The 26680-nt window shown below is 41.8% G+C and overlaps 1 pseudogene; it reads right to left on the bottom strand.

Moving 5' to 3' along the window:
- Window positions 1-599: 599 nt before the first annotated feature.
- LOC117998487 lies at window positions 600-4649 on the bottom strand (annotated as a pseudogene).
- Window positions 4650-26680: the final 22031 nt, after the last annotated feature.

Here is a 26680-nt window from a genome sequence, read left to right as displayed (position 1 = left end):
AGAACTGATCTAATACTTCTTCTACAAAATAGTACTTTTAATAGTTGGTGTTACGGATCCTGTCTCATTTTCTCCGGGCTGAATAATCTCAGCCTTAATAGGACATGGATTCAATTTACCACCTCTCTTGTGGTCATACCATTGAACATATACATTTTAATATTTATTCATTGACAGATACTTACTGAATGTTTAGTGTATGCCAAGATATCTCCCAACGTGTCCATGTCTTCTTGTGTGAAGCCAAGAACCTAAAAATCAGGCTGTGGTCTATAGCTCTACTAATAGAAAACAAAATCTTGGTCAAGTCATTAGTATCTTCCTGGACAATTTCTATCAGAATATCATTTCCCATTAAATTGGACACCATACTTCTATTAATATCACGAAAAACTAAAGTGGTTTTGTTTCATTTCTATTTTTGGTGGTTGTTGATTTTTTAGTGAGAAATAATGGTGGTCATTGTGGTACTAGTCCCCAAATCTCCATGGCTTAACCCATAATAGTTTGGGTTTTTTGTTTTGTTTTGTTTTGTTTTGTTGACTCCTGATTTTATTATTCAATTTCTCTTTTCTATTTAAAGTAGTCTTTGGTGGCTGGGAAGCCTGGCCTCCCAAGACCAGAGTCAGTTGGAGCTGGTTGTTGTTGGAAGGGATTGGGTGGGGACAGGGATGGGGGCAGGGAGACCCTGCTCTGTTGGCGGTCCTGGGTGGAGAAGACGAACTGCACTTCACAGAGCCTGGGGTGTGGTGGGAGGGGGATGAGGCAGGAGCAGCAAGCTGGGGAGATGGGACCCACCTCAGTCCCCAGCTTCATTCTCTTTAATGTTTCCCCACTGGTGGCATTCTCTGCAGTCTTGGAGGCCTTCTTTTTTTTTCTTTTTCTGGGTTTTCTGACTTGCAGAACTCTGGAGGAGGGCCTTTAGCTCTGCATCCTGGACCTCCATCTCAAACTTGTAGAGGTCAGGTTCAAAGGGATCACTGGTTATCCGCATGGGGCCATTGGGCATGAGCAGGACTGTAAATTTAAACTGGGCAACAAATTCACCCTCCTTCTCATAGAGAACATTAAATGACTGCAGCAGTTCATGTTTGGCATACTCCACCACATCCATCCGGGCCTTCTTCTCATCTTCACATGCTCTTAAAGTAAATGGCATGGCATCAAAACGCCTTTCAACCTCACTGAAGAAGGCACGCGAAGTTTTCATTTTCAGGCCATACTGTTTAGAAGGGTCTCATTTTGTAAATGGTGGTTCTCTGCCCTGCATCCTTGGCCTTGCCCTCTCCTGAGCTGACAAGAACATCCACAGCATATACTTCATGTACCTCAAATTCAGCTTTTTCATGGTCCTTCTTCTGCTCGTCTGTGGGATTCTGGATAATGGTTTTCTCTCCATCGATGACATGCTGCTTCAATTGATGGGACAACATACCTTCTATTGGTGTGCAATTAAACGAGTGGGCAACTTTGTTGCAGGCTTCTGTCACTTGTGTGTCTGGTTTCCAGGTTTGACCAGGCGTAGGGCAGCTTCAGCACAAAGGTGAGCTGCCTAAATGACATCTGCTTTCCGCCCTGTTACTTGGGTCCCCTGAGCTACGTCAACCACGAAAGTGTGAGCCACATTAGTGATAAATCCATCCAAATGGACCCCAAAGTCAATTTTTACCAAGTCACCTTCCTTGAGAATATAGTCCTGGTCGCTCTTCAAAGGAGAGAAGTGACATACACAATTATTTACTGAAATGCTGGTGGGAAAGGCAATACCTTTCTTCATTTCTTTTTCTTTCTTGAAAATTTTCCCTGTCTCTTCCATAATCATGGCATCACCTTTCTCACACAGGCTCAGTACCCACACACCTGCACAGGATGCTTCCACCAAAGACCGAAGTACCTGGTTGGCGATGTCACCCCCCATCTTATACTTGGTCACGACCAGGTCCTTGGCGATAGTTTGCTCCTGCTGCTCGTCCTCGCCTGACACCTTCCCACCACCACCACTGCAGCCTCGTTCCCCCTGAGCCGCCGCCTCTGTCTCCCTTCCCAGCCAGAGGCTGTGGCTAGAGCCCCTTCGATCCGCGAGGAGAGCGCGAGCGAAAGCGCGAGTTAGCAAGGGAGTGGGCAGGCGAGCGAGAGCGAGAGCGAGAAGCTCCAGCGCGCGGGCTAGTTTGGGTTTTTTCTCACTTCTTAGGTGACATGAAGTTACAGATCAGGAGGTAAGGGCAGGGGAAAGGCTCTCCTCAACATTCCTTCACGGACCCGGGCTTTGGCACTTCCTAGGTCCTCAGAGTGCCCCACTGGGTCTAGCCCTAAGTCAAGGGAAAAGTGAAATTAGGGAGAAGACTTAGTGCTCTCCCTTAACTGCCTTGGCCCAGAGGAGAAGCACATTTTCCTGTGTTCCATTGGCAAAAACCAGACACAAGGGAGGTTGGGAAATGTAGTTTAGATGAGGCCCCAAAAGAAGAGAGAAACTGAATTACATTGATTACAGCAGTGTCTACACAGCTTTTGGGGGGCAGCTGTCTCCCATCATGGCCTTATATAGAACTCACTGTCCATTCAAAACCTAAATCTCTTACCAAAAAACCACATGAATTGTATTGTCCTGAATTTGTGCAGTTGGTTTATTAGACTCAATAGTTGATTTGTTAAATTTCTGTCTGATTTGATTCTGACCATTTGTTTTGTTTTGTTTTCAACCTTTATTTTGTCACAGGTTATATTTACTATCACTCTGCATTCATATCATCTTATCATCCGTACATTTCATAATATTGTTTTTACATCCTCATGAAAAGCATTAACTGAAAAGGTAAATGACCTGGCCTGGAGCAAAGGACTATGGCACACTATTAGAAACCCCCTTCCATGGTAACAGAAATGAGCATTCTTTGTATTTAGTTATTGTTATTCTTCCAATTATGAAGCCATTTAGATAGATGATAAATATTCTTCTAATTATGAAGCCATTTAAAGAGATGATAGACAGATGATAGATGATAGATGATATAGCCGTGTTGCTAAAATGCATATCACTTCCTCATTCCCTGTTTGAAACCCATCATTCAGTTATTAAACGAACAATTGTTTTTTGTTTTGTTTTGTTTTGTTTTTTAAAGATTTTATTTATTTATTTGACACAGAGAGAGAGAGAGACAGCTAGAGAGGGAACACAAGCAGAGGGAGTGGGAGAGGGAGAAGCAGGCTCCTGGCCGAGCAGGGAGCCCGATGCAGGGCTCGATCCCAGGACCCTGGGATCATGACCTGAGCCGAAGGCAGACACTTAACGAGCCACCCAGGCGCCCCCGAACAATTGTTTTTACCCTTTACTGTGGGCTAGGTACCTTGCTAAGCTTTTGGTCCATATCTGCTTAATCCTCACAAGTACCTGTAAGATAGTTATGCTCATTTTACAGATTTAGGGAGATAAAGAAATCCAGCCAAGCTCAGTAGTTTGGAGTCAAAATGTAAACTTTGACGTCTGCCTCCAGAGCATACTTTTGTATATACTTCCCTACCTTTCATACCTCAGGGGGTCTTCTTCCCTGTTCTCCTCCCTCTCGGGCCGGAGATGGGTTCAGGTAGGGAGAGATGCATAACCTCAACAGTACATATTGCAATTATTCTCAGGGACCACTGTTATGTTATCATCACTCATTGTTTTCCCAAGATCCAGTGTCAGACAAACCAAACCACGGGTTTCTCCATATCCAGTAGATGTTTTTGCTGGCCTTTTCTCTTGGCATGCTTTGGCTCTGTCGGCCACTCCTGCTCTCTTGAAATACTTCCTTTCCTCAGCTTCAGCAATACCTCACTCTCATTTCCTTCCCTGCCTCTGGCCATTCCTTCTCGTCCTCTCCTCTACTTAGCATTAAATGTATTCCTTCCTATTCCTTAAAGTAGGAATCTATGCCCCATCGTCTCATCCATGCCTGTAGATGCATCACCACATACATACAGATAAATATAAATGTACATATACTATTTCAGACTTTCCTCTGAGCTCCAGACCCACATATCCTGCCCTCCCTTGGCTCACCACACTCGACAGTCCAAAAGCAGACATGAGCTCCCTGGCAAAACTGGTTTTCTTCCAGGGGTCTCTTAACTTGCTAACAGTACCCATATGCACACCAGAATCAGAGAATCACCTATTGCCCATCACCATCCTGTCATTATCTTTACATTCACTCCTTCTCTCCATCTCTGCCACTTCTACCCCAATCCAGCCCTTTTGTGCTATCTCTTCTGAAATAGCCTGCTGGCTAGTCTGCCTACATTCATTCTGGTCTCCTGACAACCCCACGCCCCACACTGCAACCAGAGCGATCTTGCCAAAACCTAAATATATTTACATCTTCCTCTGCTTTAAACTCCTTGATGGGCCGTCATTGTTCCCTGACTCCTAGCCACACTGACCTTGTCTCAGCCCCACTTAGAAGCTATGCTCCCTCCTGCCACAGGACATTTGTACATGTTGTTCCATCTCTCTGAAGTACCCTTTCCCATGACCATCCTACCCCTTTTCCTGAAATAATCATACTCCTGCCTCACCTCAGAGGAAACACCACTTCCCAGGAAAGACCAGGTCAATTTCTCTGTCATATGCTAACACGTACCTTCTTCCCTTCTTTTATAACAGTTACCATGGTTGTCATTTTACATTTATTCTGGTGATTCGTTGATTGTCTTCTTCACTAGACCATAAGGTCCTTAGGGGCAAAGCCCATGTCTCCTTTCGTCCCCCATACTGCCAGTGCCTAACAGAGTGCCTAGCACATTTCAATGAAATAAATGAATGACCCAACCCATTCTGTAATTCTAATCATTTGATTCCCAGGAAACTGTCCTGATTTAATGAAAACTAAAATATCCACTTTGTTATTAAATTATATCTTCATGAGAATTCATTGTGCGTAGGCCAGAGCCAAAATTTCACCTAACCACTAGAAGCATATTCATTCGTGTGCATGAAATCTACCATATTACTTCACGGCGCTTGATGAAATACAAACTCTGGAGCTGGAATGTTTTCCAATAGTGAGCTATTAATAATTTAACAAAATTAATTCAAAACACTTCACTCAACAGTGAAACAGACATGAGGAGGAAATGATGCGTGTACCAGTCTTCCAGAGTTGAATTAAGTATGGAAAAGGGAAAAGCTGCCGACCTTTGTTTAGAGTGAAAGTCCCCATTTACAATTTAATATAAATTCTATGTTTTTCTAAAGATATTAAGAACAAACATCAGAGACATAAATAAAAATCTTTGCTTTACACAGGTGAATGATTTAACATGGTAATAGTCATTTGTCAGGCCTCAGAAAAGGAAAAAAAAAAATTGAAGGGAGTTTTTTTTTTTCTTCAGCATGAAGCAGTAATCAAGTCAAAGAAAAGCTTTCAGTAATTATTATTATTAGGAATAATCATCAGGACTACAAAGTGAGGCAGACAATCCACAGAGCATAGAATCAGCTCCTACCGGGAGGGTCCCACGATTTCCACTAGAACAGCATGGGAAGCAGGAGACATTAGAAAGACAGATGAGCCCCTAGTGGAGCAAAGTTTCCCAGTCGAAATCTTACTTTGAATAGGGAAGCCAGCTGAATCCTCTACCCCACACCAAGAGCGAAGAGGAGAAAGATGGTGAGCAAGCGGCCGTCATCATTAACCAAACGAGGAAGAGAGGAAGGGGAAAACAGGTGTCCAGCCATCAAAATGTAACTCTTGCCAAGGAGAAGCCTTGGAATGTAGGCCAGTGGTCCCCAAACATTAGAGCATCACAATCACATGAGGGCTTGTTAAAATGCAATAACTGGGACCCACACCCAGAAGTTCTGATTCAGTAGGTCTAGGGTGGGCCCAGGCATTTACACTTTAACATGTTCCCAGGCAATACCCCTGCTCCTGTTTGGAGGACCACCCTTTGAAAACGACCCTTGGAAAACTATATGCAAAACATCTAATAATAATGAGCGCGTACGCTGCGCCGAAGGTTTTGTATATATCATCTCATTTAATCTTTCTAACAACGCTATGGAAAGGGGAATAAATATCCCCAAGTTACAGTGAGGAATCTGAGGCTAAGGCATTAGGTGACTGGCCAGCCTAGTGAGTGGAAAGGCTCTTTCTAAAGCCCAGTGGTCTGTACAGTCTTCTTGGCTCTGGGATTTTAAGAATCTCTCTTCAACCTGGTCACTACCAACCCCAAATAAGTCATCATTGACAACCACGCCCCCAATAAAAAATTAGAAATAACTAAATTGGCTTTCAAAGTCTCTAGCAGTGGTAAACCCACAAACACACTGTAGGGTGGTTTTGGGGAAACATTATTGGTGCGGCCGTAATGCACTGTGAGAGGAGTAATCGATGATGTTGCAGACAGCAATTGGATGTATGTGCCAGGCCCATCGATTAGTCAGAAGAGAAATGGAATAAGAGAATAGAAGGCTCCCAAAGAATCATATTAGGCACTGATGAGAGAAGCATGGACCTTACCACAAATGAGTAACATATAGTGAAGGTAACCAGCAAGCCATCATGGACCCTGGGGAGAAGTTTGGATGGGGAGAGTTTGGGAGAAAGGAGCTCAAAATCAGAGATCAGGACATGAACAACACTGCCCCAGGGAAATATGGACCCAAGCAGGAGCCAGGGGACAGCACTAGAGAGGTTGCAGAGGTGTGGCTCTCCCGTGTAAATGAATTCTTCTCATACTACCCCACCGCCCTCCGAAGTAGCCTCCATCCTAGAGACAAGGCAATAGTCAGGAGAACAGCTTTGGAGTGTAACAGACTATACCTGAGTGATATTGGTTACAAGCATCCTCTATACCTCCATTCCTCATCTGTTTATAATGGACCTAATAACTCCTGCCTCCAAGGGTTGTAAGAATTAAATGAGATAATGTATGTAAAGCATTTAGTCCCTGGGGCATCATACCAGCTCAGAATCTGCTAGCTCTTTTATTATTGCTCTTCTTGCTTTGTTATCATCAGCGTTAATATTGTCATCCTCGGCGTACCTGGGTGGCTCAGTCGGTTAAGCATCTGCCTTCGGCTCAGGTCATGATCCCAGGATCTGGGGATGGAGCCTCTCTCTTCAGGCTTCCGGCTCAGCGGGACGTCTGCTTCTCCTTCTGCCACTCCCCCTGCTCGTGCTCGCTCTCTCACGCTCTCCCACTCAAATAAATAAATGAAATCTCTAAAAAAATTAAAAATTAAAAAAAATATATTGTCATCCTCAAGGGAAGAGTAGTTATGTCAAAGGGAGAATTTAATGGCCCAGATAATCTTCGGTGATCAGTTCATGGGTATTCCTCCTGTTAATCAAGAGCTTGACAGTCTGGGTCATGTGGTTCTAATGACAGAGGTGCTCCTGATAGAATTAGCAAAAAAGTAAAATAAAATAAATAAAGCAGCATTTGGTGCCCTACTTTTCTCCAGTACGGTTTACATGTTCTCCTAATTAAATTTTTGAGAAAACTTCGTTCCACAGCCGTGCTGGGTTTACTCAGATGTGCTACAGAATGATTCACAGCCTTGATAGAAACTTCTCTGTGCCGAGTGCCAAATTCCTTGATGTAGGTGCAATATGAGAATTCATTTATTATTTTACCCTAGCTTAATTAATTCCACTGCCAGCTACCTGTTGATGATGGAGGTGTATTGACAATGCTGAACCAAGTTTGAAGCCAAAGAGTTTTAATAACATATTTACTGCTGGGTCGTCAGCCGCTTTTGATTAAACTTCAGGAGGATTTATAACCATCTCTCTCCCAACATGTCTGTAACCTTTAAGGGATGTCTGATACAAAGCAAAGGTCATGGGTTCCAAAAGCCCTTGTTCTAATAAATACGTTCGACAGCTGATCCTGAACGTGCAGCTGCTTCTCATCCTTTCTCCATCCTCCCCTCACTTCCTTTTTTACAGCAATCTCCAACAAGGAGAAAAATTAACAGGAACAGAATTAATGGTTTAATTTTGCAAGAGAAAAGCCAGCGTTTAGGACGTCTCGCTGGGGTGAGGGGCTTTTGTCTTTGCTGATGACCCAAACGTGTCTGCCAAGGAGAAATACGGTGTCCAGTCTCCCATTGAACTGCCACAGGAATGGATTGGCTGTGGCTCCTGGCTTGACAGGTGCAATAAATATTAATTAGTGTGCTTGGCTACGGAGGGAGTGATGATATACACTCGTTCCTCTGAAGCATTAAATTGTAGCGTTAGTCTTGATAATGCCTCATCTTCTCCATCACGGCGGGAAAACATTTTGAGTTACATGCGTCCCTATATAGGCAAAGGAATAAAGGTTTATCTGTTGTCTGGAATTTTCCAGGTGCAAAGAGTGGGGCCTAAGACTGATCGTGAGTCAGGCACCAGGTATTCCGTGTGTGCATGCGTGCGTGTGTGTGTGTTTTAATCAGCATTTCATGTGGCACAAGCCAATTTCTATAATGTTGTTAAGGGATAAAGCTGAAACATTTTGCTATTGTCAAGATATTTGATTACATTGGGAATGGATTTGAAAACTCCTTGTCTAAAACAACTGCCAGAAATATGCATTAAATATTAGAGGAACCGTGTTTATTAGATTACAGAGGAGTTGGTAGGTTTATGGGATGTTCCCCAGTGTGTGTGAATAAATACCTGTAACAGCCTGGGAACTGGAGATGGCTGTATTCAGGAATTAAAGATAAAATGCTCTTAAAATTCAGCTCTAATCGGAAACACAAGATAAGCCACAAGATAAGCAAATTAACATTAGCATTGATTCTAGGCTTGCAACAAAACATGTTTTCGAAATGGGTATGTTTAGTTGCTTACACCTGAAGTTAGAGCAACACAACAGCATTTCACCAAGAAAAGAGGTTCTAATTAAATACTGATATTTTCCGAATCCTTAATTATAGTGGCTTACAGTTCTGCCTAAGGGCTTCTCTAGGAGCTAATTTGCTGGAATATTACCATTTACACTTTTTCATTTGTTGAAGATCGCGTTCCCTTGCAAACTGCCTTTTTTAAGTTTGTCGTAACTTTGGGCACCTGGGTGGCTCAGTCGGTTAAGTTTGTCATAACTTCACTTGCCATCCTCTTCTGGGAATGTTTCCTACCCCCCGTATAGGAAAGACTAGCGAGAAACTTGGCAAACAAAGTTTCATTTGGGGTGGAATTCTTCCCCCTCCTGTATGGCTTAAATGTGTTGATATCTGTTTCTGTTCTGCAGCTGCAAAGAAGTGGTTTTTGGCAATGGGAATGCACGTGTGTTTCTTATTCTCTCCTGGAGTTCTGGGTCCTAGCCGCACATCCCCAAGCAAGCATTTCTGGAGCTACAGAGAGCACAGGGAAGCAGCGCTCGATAGGCACTGAAATATTAACTAATGATGAATTGCCCTGAATCAGCAGGCACCTGGGAACTGGGACTGGACCATTTCTGCAAAAATAGGCCCGCCGGGCAATCTCCCAGGACACAGCTCCAATCAGTGGGACATACCTTCCCTGATTGCCTCTACTCCTGCAACATTTACACCTGCTTACCTAGAGAAGAACAGTCCATCTTCCCCCCAGGCCCTTGGAATGGCTTTGACTACCGCCTGGAGGTGGGCTCCACAACTCTAGTCCTCTGCATCTCCTGTCTACCAGACCCTTAAACACAAGGGACCACTGTATGTAGACAGCTGATGGGGAGTAAGAACTAATGTGTGACTAGTCACCTCTTGTCCCCAGCATGGAGTCAGACCTCTAGAACTTTATCCTTGGCAAGGTGGACCAAGAGGTGAATAGGGAAGCCAGCGGGATAAGAGCAAGGCATATTCTTCAGCCTCAAGTAAAAATGTGCTCCCCTATAATCCCCAGGACTGCAAGATTCTGTCTAGCTATTAGGAAAATTCATGAAAATGACCAGGTTTCTAACTGTCATCAAAATACAGATAATTAATGAGATTCTTAAAGATCAGAATGTGGATGCCATGGCCCCATGATTGAACACTGCCTTAGTGCCTTATAATGTGTCCTTCCTACATTGAAAAATTTCCAAGTCCAATGCCCTCAACAAAAATCAAGGTATTTCCAAAGGCAAAGCAGGAGATAGTATTCAGACCCCTACTGGGCCCATGAAAATGAAAAGTCCACAAACTGAGTATTGAGAAAAGTATATCAAAACTTGAACAAGCTTTGGTTCTTGGAGCTCCGGAGATTCTTTAAGACTTTTTCATACATAAAATGCCAAATCTGCTCTAGTCCTGGGCTACGATGTAATGATTGGAATCACTAGGGTTCCCCTAGGCATGGTTAAGAGACTCAAACAGAAAAACATCTAGTTAGATGCAATTATGCTTTTACCCAGAAGAACAGAAAAGTCCCTATTGAAACCTCTAAAAATATCTTTTTTCTTTTTTTTCTTTTATTATGTTATGTTAACCACCATATATTACATCATTAGTTTTTGATGTAGTGTTCCATGATTCATTGTTTGCGTATAACACCCAGTGCTCCATTCAGTACATGCCCTCTTTAATACCTATATATCTTAAACGCATGTCTAAATAAGGAGGATTTAAAATAAAAATGATAATGGAATTTGGAACTAGGCAGATCTGGGTTTAAGTAGGGATTCACCAGGAGTTATAGTCTCAAATCACTTGAGCCTCAATTTCCTCATCTGTAAATTGAGTATAGTGGTACTTTTCTGAAAAGGCTATTAGGAGGATCCAATGAGATAATGTTTTGTAATGTTTGGCAAAGTGCTCAGTGCTAATAAATAGATGCTATACATAGTAGTTACATGATAATAATTATTATAATTATTGCCATTAAATTAGATTTCAAAATCTTCACCATGATCCATAAGGTCCTGCATCATCAGATTCCTCTCCACAGTCATAGAATGTGGTAGGCGAATTACAGCGGGTGAGAAGACTCCACACCCCAATCCCCAAGACTGTGAATCTGATGAGGTATCACGCCCGTGAATATGTTACAGTGAATATGTTTAAGGGGCTAAACAATGGACTCTAAAATAGGGAGAGTAGCATGGATTATCCAGGTGGGTCCAATAAAATCACATGAGCCCTTAAAGCAGAGGCAAGCAAGGCAGGCAGACCAAAACCTGAGAAGGACTTAGTCTGCTGTTGCCAGCTTGAAAATGCAAAGAGCCACATGGGTAATGTGAAAAAGAAGTGCCAACCACCAATGAGGATCCTGAGCCTCAGACCCTTGACTGCTATCTTGATTTCTGCCTTGACAAACTCTTAGCAGAGAATTCAGCTTCTGACCCCCAGAAACTGTGAGATAATAAACAGATGTTGTTCTAGGCTGCTAAATTTGTGGTGATTTGTTATGGCAGCAATAGAAAACTACTATAGCCATCTACTCCTTACCCGAACAGACATTTCGAATATGCCATGTTCTTTCTACTTCAGGGCCTTGCATAGCCTCCTCCCTCTTTCCCCAGCTTTTCACCTCACTAACACTTATTCATCCTTTCGGTGTCAGCTCAAATTTCACCTCTTCACAGAAGCAGTCCTTGGATTTCTTATCTAAAGTGCGTCCCCTCCTCCAGTGATCACCACCATTTACACTTTTTTTTCAAGACCCTATTGATCTCTTCCCAAGTCTTTGTCCGAATTATCTTAGTTGTCTTTTTTCTTGTTTATTTTTCCCTACTTAATTGTAAATGCAGCACATGCCATGACTCAATAAATAGTTGCTAAATGAACATGGATTAATGCTTTACCTCACTAAATCCTTATGGATTATATCAAGTGAGGAAGATACTATTATTACCCCATTTTACAGATGAGGAACCTAAAAAGTAAAGAGATTAACTCCAAAGATCACACAGGCCCTAAGTAACTGAGCTCATGGATGACAACAGAGTTCACGTTCTCAATCTGAGTGTTCATGCCCCTCCAATGTAAGTTCACCAAGTAGGAAAATATCAACATCACAGTGAGCCCACAGATGTTATTCCCCCAAAGTCAGATATGTAGAGCACTCTAACAGGCACTTAAATTCAAAACTCTGCCTCTTGACATGGCAGTTGAGGCCTGGTCTCTGTATTAGTGTCCCGGGGCTGTCAAAACAAAGCGGGTGGCTTAACGCAACAGGAATTTATTATATCGCAGTTCTGGAGGCTAGAAGTCTGAAATCAAGGTGCCCTCGGGGCCACGTTCCCTCTGAAACCTGCAGGGGAGAATCTTTCCTTGTCTCTCCTTAAATTCTGGTGGTTTGCTGCAATCCTTGCTGTTCCTAGGCTTATAGACCCATCACTCCTGTCTCAGGCTCCGTCGTCATATGACATGCTGCCTTTGTGCATCTGGGTCCAAATCTCTTTGAATAAGGACGCCAGTCATTTGGATCAAAGGCCCACCCTACTCCAGCATGACCTCATGTTTACTTAACTAATTACACCTGCAATGCCCCTATTTCCCAACAAGGTCACATTCTCAGGCACTGGGGGGTTAGGATTTCACCATGAATTGGGGGAGGAGACACAATTCAGCCCCTACAATCTCAAAACTACAGTATGTGATTTTGATGTTTATCAGAAGGAGGTCTGTTCTCCAGGTCTGTGGTCCTGCTCCTCTCTCTGCTCATGCATGGCTGCCCATCACCCGGGGAGACCACGGCAGCCGAGGTCAGAGGCTGCCGCTGCTGCCATGGGGGCTGTGACAGGAGGGAGCAATTAGGGGAAAGGCTTGTTTGTGAAAGCCAAGCTGTTTCCTCATACTTTCTCTCTGGCTCCCTGCTTCATCTTTGCTCTCTGCCCAGGCTCTTGGGTAGTCATTTATGGGAAGGCCTGTGACGGGTGTGGAGACTGGTGAAAGTGTGAGCACTGTCTTGGACATCTGATTTGGCAAATGACATTTTTACAAAAGCATTTGCAGAAATCTGGTTGACTCCTTCCTCTCCTGACAGTTCTAACTGGAGACAAAAATAGAAAGATGTACAGCAACCACCAAAATTAATGGAGCCAGATGATTAAACCCTAAAATACCCGCTCCTGACTCTGCAGCCAGTCACAACTCATATATGTTTTATTGTACTAGCAAGAGACCACAGCACAGCTTGAAGTGTGACTTTGAGGTCACTGAACATGGGGAATTCTCCAACTGTTTCTCAGCTACTGCGGAGTATGTGTGTGGAACCTGCATATTTGCAGGGGGAAAAAAATCTATGTTTTAAAATTAGCCAGTCAAAATTTTCCAATAATAGAAAAATGTAAGATGAAATATGCTTCAGGGCATCCACTACATATTGGGACTAGAACAAAGGACCTCTGGCTTTCAGTAAAATATGTGTTATGTTCCTTGAGCTGTTTGTTGCCACTCATCTCAGGCTTCCCACTAGGGCCCGTGGCTACTAGAAGGAAAGCAGTAAGAATAAAACATTCTAACATCCAAACTATGTTGCTTTTTAGGGAGTCCTGGCATTCTGGTTCAAGTGTTCCAAAATAATAATAAGATATTTTAAGTTGGTATGGCTAGGGGACTGACTAGCAAAGAGAACAGACTCTGCCCTTTGCAGTCCAGGGACATGTATTAACACTGTAGTGCCTGGATCTTCGGGGAGGTCTGAGAAGTCCAGGGCAAGGAACAGGGTGGCCACAGAAACAAAGCATTCTGGGGACACAGGGCCATGGTTGTCTATCAACTGATCTGTTTTATCAGTGTGAGTAAGTAAAGAACAACACTCTACAAATGTATACTGTAAAGTTCACCTTGAATGTAATAACCTTTAGACACAATTTACCATGAAAGATATGAGTAGGGATTTTCTTTGGGGTAAGCTGTGAATTCTCCGAACTGTCCCTTGCTATAACTCCCCAAGGTCCTGTTAAGCCACTGATTTGTGGCATTCTTTTACCTGGACTATAGCCAACCTCAACTGAGGCAGAGGATATGTCACTAAATAATTAGCCCCCCACTTGCAAAAGGAGGGGTTTTCCCAGCCATTTCCAATGCAAGGTACAGCACTTTTACCGGAAGCACTACTTTAACAGGAAACAAATATATTCAAAGACTTACATATGAACAGATTTTCTGCTCAATAGATGATGCTTGCTCAGAACTTAGCTTTAGGTGTCCCGCAGTAATGTCCCATTACACTCTGTGATGTAGCTGTCACAGGTCAGAACGGAATAATGGTTAATTCCTAGGGTGAGGAAAGAACAATTGGAAAATCCATAAACTGTCTCTGGTTAGCTTAGAGGAAGCAAAATGATAGCCATGAGAATAATCCATATTCCTGAATTAGTTTTCAATAATTAAAACTCAAATATCACATTTAAATAGAATTTGAATTTTTGGATTGGCTTTAAAAATTGGATGACCTGGCCACCCTGGGCCTGCTTTCCTATTATAACAGTCACAGCAGTCCCAATTCATCACAATCCCCACCTACTTGACTCATTTCTATTACCTGTCTGACCAAGGGTATTTCAACTTCTGACCCTTGATTCTGTCCATTGCCAAGGCCAATTTCTTTCTGTAAGGAAAAGCCTCCATATTGATTAAAAGTTTTCAGGACATTAACCTGAATTTTCTTAGCCTTGGTCACTGCATGTGAAATTCAATACTCAAAACTATCCCAAAACGTCTTCAATTGTTATTTAAGTCAGATGCATTTACTTAAACAAGCAATTAGCCTTGGCATAAAAGGCTGAAAAGAAATGAAGTTCTTGAATCTGCTACTTGTTCTTCCCTAGATGATGCTATTACTCATTGTCCAAGTGTAGATGTGTAGAAATATTGTGCCAATTCTGGTACCAAGGAGATTGGAGATAGGAGTGTCTAATATTTCAGAAAGCTCAACAGGACAGAAAGTGGGGTTGGCTAAGAAATGGCAAATTTTCTAAATGTCTACTGTGCATACAATGCTCTACCAGGCAGGTTGTGGGCTTGAGGGGATGGATAGAGATTGAGAGAATGGACCCCAAAATTATATAGTGTATACAGCTGACCCATGAACAATGTGGGGGTTAGGGGTGTTGACTCCCCGCACAGCTGAAAATCCACATATAACTTTGCCCCCCACCCAAGCTTAATTACTAATACCCTACTGTTGATTGGAAGCCTTACAGGTACATAAACAGTCGGTTAACACATATTTTATATGTTTTACGTGTTATATACTGTATTCTTAAAATAAGGTAAGCTAGAGAAAAAAAAAATGTTACTAAAAAATCCTTTTTTTGAGATTTTATGTATTTATTTGAGAGAGAGAGAATGAGCGGGGAGGGGCAGAGGGAGAAGGAGAAGTAGACTCCTTGCTGAGCAGGGAGCCTGAGGCAGGGCTTAATCCCAGGACCCCAGGATCATGACCTGAGCCAAAGGCAGATGCTTAACTGATTGAGCCACCCAGGTGCCCCACTAAGAAAATCTTAAGGAAGAGAAAATACATTTACAGTACTATACTGTATTTGCCTCCAAAAAATCTATGTATATACGTGGACCCGCATAGCTCAAACCCATGTTGTTCAAGGGCCAACTGTATATTAGATATATGAATATGAATAGACATATATGTAGCCTATTGGTTGGGAAATCAATGACTGGCATTTAATGTACAAGTATAATTTAGATATTTTACAGCTTAAATTTTAAATAAGAAAGGCAAATTCACTGTGTTATCTCAAGGCTCTTTATAAAAGATTCATAGATTGTAAAATATATGCACAAACACACTGAAAAAAATTCAAAAGTATTTAGTCATTTTCACCTCTCTGCATGGAAACAACAACCAGTGTTACTTGTATTCTCTACGAAATTTGATTTGAGTTTGCCAAAAGGGAAAAGATGTGAAATTAAAAGTCCATACATATTTTACCATTGTCTATGGTGAAGGGGAAAGGAAGACTGTGTAGACATTGCTCACAGGCTCCCATCTCCCTTCTTTTCTCCAAGGCCCTATATTTTCCCTACCTTGCAGGGCACCCTCCCAAATCCAAGACCCAGCACATGTCCTCCCCTTGGGTGTCATAAGCCATGAATTGGAGCTGAAGTGACCGACTGCTTCTTCTCTTGGACAGAAGCCTTATCCAAATGCAAGGCGTAAAAGAAATAAATTTGTAAAAAACAAACACTAATATCCAAGCACTTACAGAGTAAGCCTTTTCTTTCATAACTTAAGCAAGGACTTGACTGAAACAGATATTCTTGCTAAATCTGAAAGAATGGCCAGAAAAAAAAAGAAAAGACATTTTGGCTCAGTTGTTTTGTAAAAGATTGGGGAGGGATAAGTTGCTGTACAAGTACATTCCTTAATTTATTAAATAAATATTTATTGAGTACCTACTGTGTGCTAGGTTATGTGCTAGATACTGGGGTTATAAAAATGTGGCCCCTGACGTAAAGGACCCAGTCCAACAGGAGTCAGACATAATAAATGCTAAAATAACAATATGTACAGTATGGAAGTATTTCAGAAAAAAAGCCAAAGTGGATATATTAATTAGCTACTGATGCATAACAAAGCACCCCCAAACTTAGACTCAAAACACCAACCATTGATAATTGCTCAGACGTCTAAAGTTCAGCTGGATGATTCGGCTGATCTCAGCCTGGCTCAATTATGCATCTGTGGTCAGATGTTGGCTATTTAGTCCAGGATAGCCTTGGCTGCAGCAACCTAGGCTGACTTGGTTCTGTTTCACGTGTCTCACTTCTAGTAGGATTCCCTGGACATGTCCTCAGAAAAAAATGCAGAGGATCAGGGGGGAAAGAAAAAAGAAACTGACCCATGCTTTTCTTTTCTTTTCTTTTTTTTTTTTTAAGCCTCTGCTTGAGACAAGTTCGTTACCGTCCCATTGGCCAAAGCAAGTCACATGAACATCAAGCCCAGTGTCAATTTGGGAAGAAATCATCAACTAACAGAACAAAAGACATAGACACAGGGAGGCCTTTTGATTAGGGTCGTTGATGCAATCAAACTACCAGTGCGGAAAGAAGAAAGGGTATGTGGGACTGTGTTCCTAGGATGAATAGAATTTTTCGAAGCACAGACAAGGAAAGGGATTCCAGGCCTAAGAAGAACAGAAGCACAGTCTCTCCACCATAAAGAAGAGACAGGAAGAAAGAAAGGAACTGGAAGCTAGGAGACCAGTTAGGAGCTATTGCAGTTGTACAAGTAATAAATAATAGTAATAGTAATGAGGACTTATAATAAGGTGGCAGCAGCAGGGAAGGCAAGAAGGGAAGGGATTCAGAGGCATTCAGAGCAGAATCGACAAGAATGAATAGCTGTCAGAGTTGGAAGAGAGAAGAATCAAGTGGGAGCTGAAGTATGTTGAGAATCCGAGTTGATGACAAGGCTAGTAAACAGGTCATGAAACAGGAGCAAGTCTGGGGGCAAAGAGACAGGACAAGTTCTGTTTTTGCTGTGTTGGTTTAGCAGTATCTGCTATGACAGTGAGATCGAGTAATCTGCCCTATAGGGAAGAAAATTTTCCAAGATTAATGACACGGCTCAGGGCAGTTGTGGTCAATTGGAAAGAGCCAAGAATATGGAGCTAGAACTGCTGGAGTCCCAGCTCTTCCCCTTATTAACTGTGTCAAAATATGAGGATAAAGCAGAGAAGAAAATGGCAACACAGGGGTTTACCAATTGTTCATTTACTGATATGTTCTGAATCCTTGTCTTTGCTTTTGCTTTAGTGCAGCCTTTTCCCTCAGTCCGCATCTCCTGTTCATTTTCAAAAACCAGCCATGCCTACAAAATTCTAGGGGAAATAAAAAAGATCTGTGCGTCCAGAGGGACATGCATTTCACCTACAGGTTTCAGAAACCATTTGGGATTTTTTTTTAATATCAATGAGCTCTGTTCAGATAAGCTACTGCTGTAATTTTTTTTCTTTAAGCCTTTAAGTTACTGTAATTTTAAAAATAACCTCAGCTGTTTTGCATTTATATTAAGACTTATTTTTGCATTATTATTTCATCAGGAAAAACTTGACTCAAATAACTTTTAGATATGATTTTAAAAAAGGTTACTGAGTTTGTAAATGTGATTAGATTGGATTTGGATACTAAAAAGTTTTCCAGAGAAACATATGTACAATTTTATGTTGAAAGTGTACAGAAAAGCAGAGAGCCATTATACCAAAACTGACACCACAGACCACCTTCATCAGCATATCTATTACAAAAATTGAGGTTAACTCTGGAGTGAAGAGAGCACAGAATTACCGAGGAGCCTTTGGAATAACCACATTTAGTCAGGCCAAACACATTCCTGGACAGGACTGAATTTGAGCTGGGTTTGAGAGAACAGAGCATAAGAAAGAGAAAACAATGCAGAAGAACTGGCAAGGGAGATGGGCTGTCCTGGGCTGTACGACCAGCAAGCTTTTGCACCTGGAATAAAGAGTTGAGTTGAGGGCAGAATCCCGAGGCCATTGAAAACCCCTAAACCTGCATATGGAGACCAAACTCATTAGAGCTTGCCTTTATAGCCTTTCTAGACCTGTCCCTTTCTTCTCCAAGCTTCTCTGTCCCTACTCCAGTGAGATGGCTCTACCTCACTACCCTACCAGCCTACCATACTTCAGAACTAGGGTTGGCATATGCCTATGATTGGGACGATGGCTCTCAATGGTGGCTATGTGGTAGTGTCACCTGTGAAGCTTTGTCAGCCCTGCTATTTGTTTTTAATATATCTGTCCTCCCTCTCCAAAAGACAGAAGACAGATATATTAAATTCCTTGGCATCAGAGTGTACGTTTAATGCAAGTTTTTGGAGAGAATGGTGAAGAAAATCAACATTGTTTTGAGGGTGATTTTAATGAACTCGATAATGATTGACACCTCCCTACAAAAACATGATACATAGGTCACAAAGAGAGACGTGCATTTCTCCTCCTTGTGGCAGATTAATGACAGTTTGAAAGCTGCGCGAAGGATCACAGGGACAGACTATGTAAGACGATAGGTCAGTGATTCTCTCCCAGTCTTTCAGCATCTCTCAGAAAGGCTTGCTTGGTCTGTAACTCACTTACATTCGCTGTGAGGCCTTGCTCTAAAAGAGGGACATTAGGCTTCTGTTGTTCTCCCTTTTGAAGGGGCTAGCATAAGAATAGCCTTGTGAGCAGGGCCAAACTGCCCAAGTTTGGTCGCCAAATAATCTGTGCAGGTACTAGCTGTTGATAGTCATTAGGAACAGAGGCTGCAAACATGAACACAAGGACAGCCCTTCTCACTGGAAAGAGGGTGTTGCCCAGGGTCCCCAGAACCACTCTCAGGTTCAACAGTTCACTAGAAGGACTCATAGAATTCAGAAAAACTGTTATGCCCACTATATGGTTAACTACAGTGAAAGGATACAGATTAAAATCAGGCACAAACTCCCAGTTGTCCTCTCCCAGTGGAGTTACACAGACAGCACTTCATTCTCCCAGAAACAATATGTGACAACACACATAGAGTATTGCTAAGCAGAGAAGTTCACCAAGCTTTAGAGTCCAGGCTTTTATGGGGATTCACGTAGGCATGAAGGACCCTTGTGGCTGACCCTCATTACTCAGCTTCCGGGACCACCAGAGGTCAAACTGATATCACATGGTCCAAGACGCTCACCATAAATCACATTGGTGTAGTTCAAGGCTACAGGTAAACAAAGACACTCTTGTCAAGTAGAATATTCCAAAGTCTTAGAGGTTATCTCTCAGGAGACAGTCAAGGGTCAGACCTTTCTTTGGAAAGTGCAGGGTTTGAACATCCCAGGCCTGCTGAGTCAAACCTTACAGCACCCAAGGGGAACAGCGCAGGATATACCTTCAAGGTCACTCACTGGAAAAATCCTTCTTGTCTTTCCAGGAAGGGAAGGGAGCTCTGCTCTGGAGACACCACATTCTTTATTCTTGCAGTGAAGGCCAAAACTCAAGTCCATATATACATATCTTTGAGTTCACAATTTTATGTCTGTAAAGCACAATACTTTGCAACCCCACATGTAATAGAAGAGCATCATGTTTATGCCAAAAAATAAGAATGAAAACCCAAGTCTTTCAACACTGTCTATGCTAACAGACTTTCTGCTAAACATTTTGAAAAGTCAAGAAATTATCTTTAGCCTTGAAATAGTCTTTGGCTTTCAGTATTTTTTTTCCTTCTTCCATACATGTGACCATCAGATCTTTTTTAATGTATACATCATAGAAATACACAGAATTGAACTTTTGGAAGGCCCCAAAGGCAAGTCAAAACATCTTAATACAATTCTTGAGAGAGAGACTAATATAATATACATAAGACAATTCATTCCCTCAGATTATAACCTAGTCTGTGAAATCTGTGTGGCTTTTTAATACAAAACTCTGAAGACCTTTATCCATTTTTTTGCTGCTTACTTTAAAGTGCTTACAAATTAGATCTGGTGCTCTTTGATCCACGCTGATTTCTTTGCTTTTGTGTTTAATACTTCTACCAAAGGGCAATGGCAGCTTCTAGATATGCTAAGAATCCTATCTTTTTATGGATTGAGAGGAACACAATCTGCAACAGAGAACTGAACAAAGACTGGAAGTTTGCTTTGAACCAGGGTCTCTCCTACACTGTACCCAAGCCCATGCCAAATGTGTACAGGTGTGCACCACATGAACAGATGAACAAATGTGATTATAAGAGCTCTTAGGACGCACCTGAGCCCATAATGCATTTCTCCCAAAGTGGACTTGTGCATCTGTTATGAACTTGAAGTATTTGTTTACTTGCCAACAAAAAGCTACTTAAATTGCTAAGCTTGTACCCTAGTAGGTCTTATGGTTTTAGAAAGAAAAAGGATAAGATGAGATGACATGACAGGAGGGTCACCATGTGCTCAATGCCTTCCAGGGAGTACAGAGCTCAGCAGAAGAGGCGGAGATTTGAGGTGTCCTAACTTCCAAAATATTACAGTGATCATATCACCATCCTTTTGTTCTGAGAAATGCATTATTACTTAAGGAGAATGTCAAATTGTGAAGGCTGTTTAATGTAGCTTTTGTAATAAGGCTTGCTGAAAGCAAAAAATACATATATATGTGTATTTGGAAAATAAATATGGGAAAGATGTTCCCCACTCTAGACCCTGGATCTTATTAAAGATATTCTCTTTATAGGGTCCTTCTCCTTCTCAGTAACACCTATGCCCTAGATTCTTGCTCCTCTACCCACTTTGCAGTCTCCCAAACTTGCTTTTCTATACACTCCTCCAATTTTTAATTCACTGAACAAATGGCTTTTAGTGCCCACTCAATCAGTCCCTGTCCCCCTGGAGCTTCAATTCAAGTGGGGCAAAACAGATCATTAACATAATATATGCAAATTAAGTATATTCAAAGGTGCGGATTGCTACAGAGAAAAATAAAACAAGGTGAAGGGGATGAGAAAGTGCCAGAAGGTTGAACCAAAACTTTCCTGTACCCTGTCTGTTTTCCTTTGTGCTTCTTGGCTGTACTAGCTTGGCTTGATTTGTCACTGGGAGAAAGTAAATCCTTTTCCCTTCTTCCTTGCCTTTCCACTAGCGTGTACAATGTGCTAATAATAACTGAGATTTGTTGTATGATTTCTTTTAATCCTCAAAACAATCTATCTGAAGGAAATAAGCCTCAGAGAAGTGAGTAACTCGGTTAAGGTCAAGTAGCTACTTAGTAACAGAACAGGAATCTCCAACCCATGTTCTCTGAAACCAAGTTGCCTAGACTTTCGTACCCATTGTCACTCCCATGGTTTGACACCAGAAAGAAAAACTAAAGGTATGAATATCAGGCCAGGTAGGTGGAGGAGAGAATGTCCCAGGCAAAATGGCAAAGGTATCATTCATAAGGCAATAGGGAAACTGTTTTAGTGCCTACTATGGGCACGCAAGAGATCCTTTCACAACTCCTTATTGAGTGTCTATGATGTGCAAGGTGCTAGGAGTCATCATCTACTTTGCTTGCAAATGAGATATGTTAATTCAAATAAATAGACAGTGGCAGGCTGAGGAACACATGTTTTAAATAAGAACAGGATATCATATTAATAATTGTCTCTTGGATCTATTAACCTTAATGGAGTCTTGAAAAAAATATTAATATATGGAAAAGAAGAAGAAATAAAGGACACAGGAAGTGTAAATAAACTAAATTTAGAACTAAGGGTGGCATTAAGTTTTAAGTCAGAGTGCTCACCATTACCTTAATAGTGAGTTCAGTAAGGTGAAGGAAGGCAATAGCATTAATCACTGTAAATTCCTCCTAAAAAACCTTAAGGAGAGAGCTTGTGGAAAGAGCTGTGGGATAATGAATCAAGCATAGGACTTAAGACTTTCCTACTGACTCTGTCATTTAGCAGTTTTGCGACCTTTATCTATAAAATGAAGTTAATAATCCTTACCCAGCGGGGCTGGAATTGCATAAGGTCACACATGTGAATGTGGCATCAAGTGAACATTTTCACCAGAACGCTTGCAACTGCAGGGGACAGAAATGCAACTCCAGAGGTTATTTATTGGCTTGCATGAGTTTAAAAAATGCAGTGCTAGTGCCTTAGGTATGCCTTGAGGCAAGAACTCAACTGATGCCACCAAGAGCCCAGCTCTCTCCATCTCTTGGCCATGCTCTCATTTGGGCTAACTTTATTCTCAGGTTGGCTCTTCCCTTGAGGGACAAAATGGCAACTGGCAGCTGCAGACTCAAATCTTCAGTTACAGAGCTCTTTTGCCATAATTCAACCCCAGCTTTAATAGGGCTCTCCTTGGCCGGGACTGGGTCACGGAGCTATCTCTAAACCATCATTATGGACAAAGCAATTCTGCACTTTGATTTACCTGCTTTGGGTCATATGCCTTGCTTGGGAGCCAGAGATAAAGTCAGCCTCAATTGATCTACAAACACTAAGGGAGAGAAGGGTAACATCCCAGCGGAAAACCCAAAATGCCATTGTGCGAAGAAAGAATATAAGATCCCAAAAGCAAACTAAACCCACCAGTGTGGAAGATAAGTTAGTATTGTTGCATCTGGATCCGCTGGACTTGGGTATCATGTCTCTGAATAGACCAGAAATAGAATATAGAACCCAGCTCCTGTGCTAATCATGTTTTCTAAATAATGTTTCTTTTGCAGGAAAATGTAAAAATAATACTGCTTTCTCTGAGCACAGAGAACCCACTCAAATAGCCTTGTGCTTCAGAAAAAAATCGTCACTAAGCAAGAAAGATGCATTTCTTGCTTGGCTCATGAGCTGCGAAGAGGATATTGGAATATTAATATTTAGTGCATGCACCTAGAAATGACCCTGTACACATAAATATGCCTTAGCATCTCCATTTATAGCTATATCAAGGAAAAAAATTAAATTATGATGTACTGCTGTGAAGAAATGAAATGAAACACCAGACATATATTAAACTTAAAGAATAGAAATGAACCCACAACACAAGAAAATTTGGAACCCCACATACTCTGCTTTCCTTAATATGGATCTCTGTGTGTCCCTGTCTGTTTCTATTGACTAGTTATGAACTTGGTGATATATAAAATTAATACCTTTTTACCTTTCCCTTTGCCTAAAGAACTTGATAATGCAAGTCTCTCCCATCTTAGATACAGCATCTTTCTCTTCCTATCACTCAATTCCTCCCTTGTTTCACAGCCAAAATTCTAGAAAAGGTAGACTGCACTAGCCCTTTCTACTTTCTTGCCCTTGCCCCCATTCAAGCTCATGAAAACCTAGTTTCTGTCTTTCTCAGTAATGAGCGTTTTCCAGGTTCAACAGGTCCTTTCCAGTCTTTACCTTATGTAATGTGTCTCTAGTGTTCTCCACTTCTGGAAACTCTCCTTCCTTTATTTCCATCTCATCAGTCTCCCCTGGTTTCCCCTCTACTTTTTTGGGTGCCTCCTTCCCTCCAGCTGCCCTTTACATATGGCTTCTCTGGGCTGGTTCTTACTCTACACATTCTCCCCTAATCCCATGTTTTCACTTGCCCTGTATATGCCCCCAAATCTTTATCTCAACACAGAGCTCTACATCAAAGTGCCACTGGACATCTCCACCAAATTGTCCCACACTTGCATGGACTATTAAAAAAAGGAAGACCAGGAAAAGAGCCCTGGAAAACAGCCATATATAAAAGATGCAATGGAAGAGAAGAACACCTGAGACCGCTCAGAGAGGTATAATGAAAACCAAGAGTGAGGGATGTCCCGACAGTCAAAGCAAGAGAGGTTTTCTTGAAAGGCAAAGAGGGCACAAAACTATTACATGCACGATGGAGTAACATAAGGACTGAAGACTATCCCTTCAAATTAACAGCTAGAAGCTCCTTGGTGATCTTGACGAGAGACATTTCAGTGGTTAGGGCAGCAACTAGACTGTGGTGGGTTAAGGAGCAAATAAGAATGTAGATATGGAGAACATCAGCCTTTCTTTGAAGAACTCAGCTGAGGGAGTAGAAATCGCTAAATGAAGATGAGGGGTAAGGGAGAAGTTGTCTATTTGGTTGGTCGAGTGGGTGGTAGTTTTTAAGCTGGGAGAAAGCTGAGACTGTTTACTAAAGGGAGTAAAAGCAGTATGGAATTAGATATTGGCAATCCAGGAATCAGAGAGAGAGGGGGGATGGTGGTTAAGCTTCCCACCACTGCCGTGTTCTATCAAAAACACAGCTTTGTGTGGGCTTCGCCCCCTTCACTTCTAGTGCTTTCAGTAATTGCTTATTGTGCACAGGTTAAAATTTAATCTTCAGCTTTGCATTTAAATGATCTCCTCAAGGTCTGATTTCATCTCTCCCACATTACATCCCTCAAGTCCTACTCAGAATGATGTTGGGAGACTTTCCTTACTTCTTTCTCTTCTCTCTTAAGACCTAGCTCAAGTTCAGTTTCCTCTTAGTTTTCTCCCAACTACCTCAGTTCTCAGCAGTTACCCCTTTTATGGTACTTCTGTAGGATTTATATGGTTCTTCACTTTTCCTGACTTGTGTCATTATTCACCCACTCACGTACACGTTCCTGCTCCCTAATCAGTTGTCAGTCCATGAAGGACTTTGCGCATCCAACAGCCAGCAGAATCCCTCGCTTAGATTGCGAGGCCCTTGTCTTAGGGGCAACTGTGATAGAGGGGTCTTGTAAGCATTGGAAAAGGCTGAAATTGACTCTATGAAGGTCACCAGTGACCTTGTGGGAAGAATTGATGGGTAGAGTAGGAAGCAGCAGGAGCCAAATGAGACATAAGACACATTAAGATAGCGAAGGGGAATGCACAATCCTAAAAGGGTCCGAGTCTTTTGATAAATAGTTATTGAGCAACTACTGTGAACAGAGCACTGTCTTGGATATGAAGATAGAGCAGTGGACAAGGCAGAACATTTCTCTACCCTCAGGGAGCTTATAGTCCAGAAGAGCAGATAGACATTAAACATGTAATTTCAAATGTGACAAGTGGAAGAAAAAGAAAAGAGTCCTAGGAGACAGCACTGTATCCTGTACATTCCTGGTGGCTTGAGCACAGCCTGATGTGCAGTGGATGCTTCCTGACTGAAAGGAGGGAGGGAAAAGAGGAAGTAAGGAGGGAGGGAGTGAAGAGAAAGGATGTAAGATAGAAGGACAGAAAGGATGGAGAAAGGATATTAATTATGAATCCAAATACCTCGTACGTTATTGATGGTTGGGATAAAAACTTCCAAGCTAAAAACAGGTTCAACCCATGTGTTCACAAAACCATCATTAGGTGCCTACTGCGAGTGAGGCACTGCGATGGGGTTATTTTCCATTTATTAAGGTGAGACATCTAACAATAAGATCTAGATTGTGGTGAAAACAAAAGGAGGGCTTTGAACAAAATAACTCCTAGAATCTCTTGCTTGCTTCTCTAAAATCCTGGACCTTGATCATCAACTCTATTTAACAGGGTCCCACTAACATTAGCCTGTTGCATTGAACTGCTGAATGCTGACGTGAAGGTGAGTTTTATCCCAAAGAATCCTAAATGGAACAGATACACTGTAGCCACTCACTCACTTCAGATTTTCTGTTTGTGGGACACAGGGGTATACTTCAGTCGTTTCTAAAGAAGACCCAAATTGGGGATACTTCCTGAATATCCACATCTGAGAGAAGAAAGGATGACAAGTGAGAGACACCTCCAATTGAGCAGCTGCTGGTAAACAGCTACCATATCAACATGTGACACTGGATCATGTGTCACATTATTTGTCATTTTAATGCAGTCATATAACCACAAGATTACAAAGTTAAATTTATGTAAATCATGTTTTGGAAATTACTGGAGCAGACTGTGGGGGCTGTTTGTACTCAATCTGCTAATGAAAGGACCCATCTCACCAACAGAAAATCAAATGAAGGAAATATTTTGCTGCACTTCCTTTGGTCTGTTTTGAAGATGTAAAGGATTCTGTTAAGAATGTTTCCCCCAAAGGCTTTAATTTGGAAGAGATGGGGAAGCGAGAGAAGTCTGTGTTCATCCATTGTTAAAGAGGCCACCTTGGGAGCTGGGGAATGTTCCCTTTGGTTTATGGTCTATTCGGCGAGGCTGGTGGTATTTCTGTTCCCAACTGATTAATCTATCAAACCCCCAATGTTTTCAAGGAACCACAGACTACTCAGGCAATCGTTATGAGAATGATGTCCCTGCATTATGAATCTAACATTCATTTTCATAGATGGCAGCATGACTAATGATGATGCTTTGCATTTCTATAACAATTTA

This window comes from Mirounga leonina, unplaced genomic scaffold (genome assembly GCF_011800145.1).
Source record: "Mirounga leonina isolate KUSES-001 unplaced genomic scaffold, KU_Mleo_1.0 Mir_418, whole genome shotgun sequence".
In the NCBI taxonomy this organism is placed as follows: Eukaryota; Metazoa; Chordata; class Mammalia; order Carnivora; family Phocidae; genus Mirounga; species Mirounga leonina.
Note: the sequence above shows the minus strand (reverse complement) of the source record. Positions and strands in the feature narration are given on the sequence as shown.